We start from the raw sequence: 3,978 nt of genomic DNA on the forward strand, positions 1-3,978 counted from the left end.
TTCAAATGTTGATTTTTTTTTCAAAATAGTAATTTACTAACTATATATATATATTTTCCCGAGTTTGACCTTTGTTAAAAATAATTTGAATTTGCAGCACCCAAGAAAGTCCATGAGACTCATAATACAAAGTTGATCATTTATTCGAAGTTCATATTGTTTGAAGGAGATGAAAGTTGTGGGCTATAGTTTACTTTTAATTGATAGTTTGGTACCATATTGTTCTTTTGTACTATTAGATTATAAATATGTTTTGGTATATTGTTAGTTCAAATATTAGCTGGATTATTATGGATTTGGAACTATGACCTGAGTTTGAAAAAATTAAGTATACTTTTTACAAGTACTTATGTTATTGTTTTTATATTTTTAATCGTGTATAACATGGGCTCTAGTACCTTTATAATTAATAAGTCATTGAATGTAACAAAACAAAGTTTAAATTAAAAATTCATTTATAATAAAATATACATTTATTTAATTCGGTTTTTATACAATACCTTTAATTTATGGTTAATATTCATAACCTATTTAAACTCATATTTCCATTTTTTATATTTGACCATTTTTTAGTTATGTCTAAATTTCAAGATTCATACCTTTAGTAAAACCCACATATTTTCTATAACCAATTTTAAATATTCAAGATTCAAATTGAATGGAATTTCCAAATAAGTTATGAATTCTAAAATTATATACCATTATTGCATTATGTTAAGTTATTCTCATGTCTATTTATATCAATTTTTATATTTTACCATTTTTAATTATGGCTAAATGTTAAAAACAATGTCTAAAAATAATCCCGCCCGCAATTAATAATTTCTGTCTTCTATTCGATATTCAAATTAACATACTTATTATAATTTATTTTAATAAGTCGTTGCTTAAACGTTGAATTTGAAAATAATCATTTCAAATTTATATTTAGATTTCAAATAGTCATTATAATTGCTTAATTTATGGTTAATACTCATAACATAGTTAAACCTGATTAAATACAGAATTTTACAAATTAAATAAGTCGTTGCTTAAATGTTCGGCTCGTTTAGGATTCCTAGATCTGTACAAATGATAACGACTAACCAAACGTAGTGATTCTCAATGAAATTCGTTAACGTTTGATAGGTTAATTGTTAGCTTAAGGAACCAGGTTTAATCGTTGGTCAAACGCACAATTTAAACGCAATGTTTGAATGTTTGGGGGATTAGGGTTAGTAGGCGCTGTGATTTCGAGTTCAATGATACATGTCACACCCCGACCAAACGTGGCGGAACATGCCGGGGTGCAACGGATTGCTAAAGAACACAAGACACTATTAAAGTGACAATATTTAAACAACTCATTCACTTCATTTAATCAATAAAAGTAACACAACATCGTTCATACAAAATAACACCAAATATAAGAATTATATTGTTCATTCTTCTAAATAACCTAAAAAATCTTAAAATAAAATAGCGTCTTCAAACTCCAATCAATCAACAATCAAACCTGTAACAATGCATAAAATACAATTTGTCAACACGAATGTTGGTGAGCAATTTCATAGTTTTAATTATATATAATATGATGCAAAATACACAACTCGTATATGAAACTATAAAAAAGCAACAATTGCGGTATACAAATCATAAATAAATGAGGATCTTTTTTAATCGGTAATAACTGACATACTCGGATAATGAGGACCTATTATACTATCTCAAGGCTTAAGTAGTTAGGGGTGCGTATGATTATACTTATTGAGGCTCAACAACGACATAAAATAAACACTCGTGCACGTAAAGCATATGAAACATATAACACACAATAAAGCAAGTATTCTAAGTATCATACAACCTAGAGTTTTTGGGTTGAGGATAGAGTATTATAAATAATTTTTGTTTGAATAGGTATGCATGTTACCCCCAATGTATGAAAAGGGAAAATGGAGAATGAAATGTACTCACGTGAAATAAGTAACTTGAAGGATAGTTTGCGATAAAACGGGGAAGGGTAAGTTCAACGGGAAAAACCTAGATTAAAAAGGGTCTTGAGTTAGTAGATGGTTTTAAAAGCTTTAAAGTAAAATAACTTGACAAGTAAAATAAATACTTAAAGTTTGGAGTTAAAGTGTAAATACATAAAAATTAAAGTAATGGTTTTAGAAAAGTAAGTTTACTCGAAATCGGATCTTGGTATTCTATTCATTAGTTTTACTTAACCTTTGTTAAGTAAATATTTGGGTAAGGTTGCAATATTGCAAGATCCTTTGTTAGATAGATACCAACGAGATTTTACGAGTGTTCGAATTTGTCGGTTCGAGTCTTGATAATTGGTCAAGCTTGAAGCCAAGATTCCAAAGTAATAAATGTTATGAGATAACTCAATGAAATCAAAAGAAACTTAACCAAGTGTGTAGTTCTAATAAGGAGAACCTCGACGTCCGTTAAGTGAGTGTTTTGTTTTGTCGGTCCAAACTTGTTATGAGATAAAGTTGGATCCGACATGCCAAGTATTTTGGGAAAACAATTAAAATTAGTTTATAATATAGTTTTAGAGAAAAATACGAGTTTCAGTGGCCCAAAACACAACTAGTGTGTCTTAAGCGAGTGAACTCAGTTTAGTTCGGTCTTGGTTTGGTCCTTGACTCGGAATAAGACCGAGGATGGTTACCACATACCCAATACCATAGAACTTATTACAATAATTTGGAAACTAAAGTAATTAGAAACTAAACAACATTAGTAAGCTTGCATAAATTAAAGCATACATTAAAGCATAAATTAAAGTGTTTAACAAGGACTATAATACACCTAAACCGACATGGCTGGAGAAGGGAAAGCCAAGGAAACTTGGGGAGTATGTTTTAAACAAGTTATAGTAACAAACTTTAATTAACAAGAATTAGTTAGTAATAAAGATTAGTATTAGTTTGACCATGAAGAGTCAAACTATCAAGAACTTGAAGAATGAATACTTGGATCTTAGATTGAGAGAGTTTGGAGAAGAAAGAGCAAACCAAAATGGGTGCACGGGACTTGTTTTTATAGTGGAAAAAGTATAGTTTACTCATAAGGGGTATACATGCATTTCATTGGTTACAAATGGTCAAACAATGCACAAAACAACAAGAGGTGTTTGACACAATTAGTCCTTTAAGTTTGTTTTAAGTCGTTTTTAGCCATAAAGAGGTGTTTTAACGTATCGAAGAGGATGTTTTCTTGATCCGACATTTGTGTAACATAAATGAACATAAAACCCAACATTTTATTTATAACGACGGATCCAAAAGACTTGAAACGGGTCGGGTTTCCGATTCAAAAACAAATACAAGTTAAACGAAAAAATGACAAATGTCACAACACAAAATTTGTGTTGTTTCATCGTGATTTGAAGGATAATTGCATCTGGTGTTGTTGACTGTTCTTATTGATTTTGACTTTGACACTTGAGTCAAATTTTGGATAAGACTGATATTCATTCGTTATGAATAAACGAATGACTGTTCATTCGTTAAGCAATCATAACGAATAAGATATATTCGTAAGTTTTGGTAAAAAATGAGCATTATATTCGTCCTATAGAAGTCACGAATGGCCTTATTCATCCGTTATCCATTCATTCGCCATGAGGAGACAGCGAATGGAACCATTCGTTATAGATACCTTCGTGTGCTTCGGTAACGAATGACACTTTCATTCGTCTCAAAGAAATCACGAATGGCCTAATTCATTCGTTACTCAGATCAATCTATTCGTTATAATGAATGGAACCATTCGTCATAACGAATGGGATAGCGAATGATGCTTAACAAGGGACTATTCGTCATAACTAATGAGATAGGGAATAAAATAATCATTTAAGAATTCCAATGAAATTTGTGTTAAGGATTGTTAATGAAAATAAAATTTTTCCAAGCTGACCTGGCAGCTCGACCCTAGCCTGGGGCTCTACTCATTGGACCCTGCTAGGGGCTTCCGTCCCTAGACCCC

The sequence above is a fragment of the Bidens hawaiensis genome, unplaced genomic scaffold (genome assembly GCF_021521415.1).
Source record: "Bidens hawaiensis isolate Kalapana, Puna unplaced genomic scaffold, B.hawaiensis_p1.1 tig00038479_1, whole genome shotgun sequence".
Classification (NCBI taxonomy): domain Eukaryota; kingdom Viridiplantae; phylum Streptophyta; class Magnoliopsida; order Asterales; family Asteraceae; genus Bidens; species Bidens hawaiensis.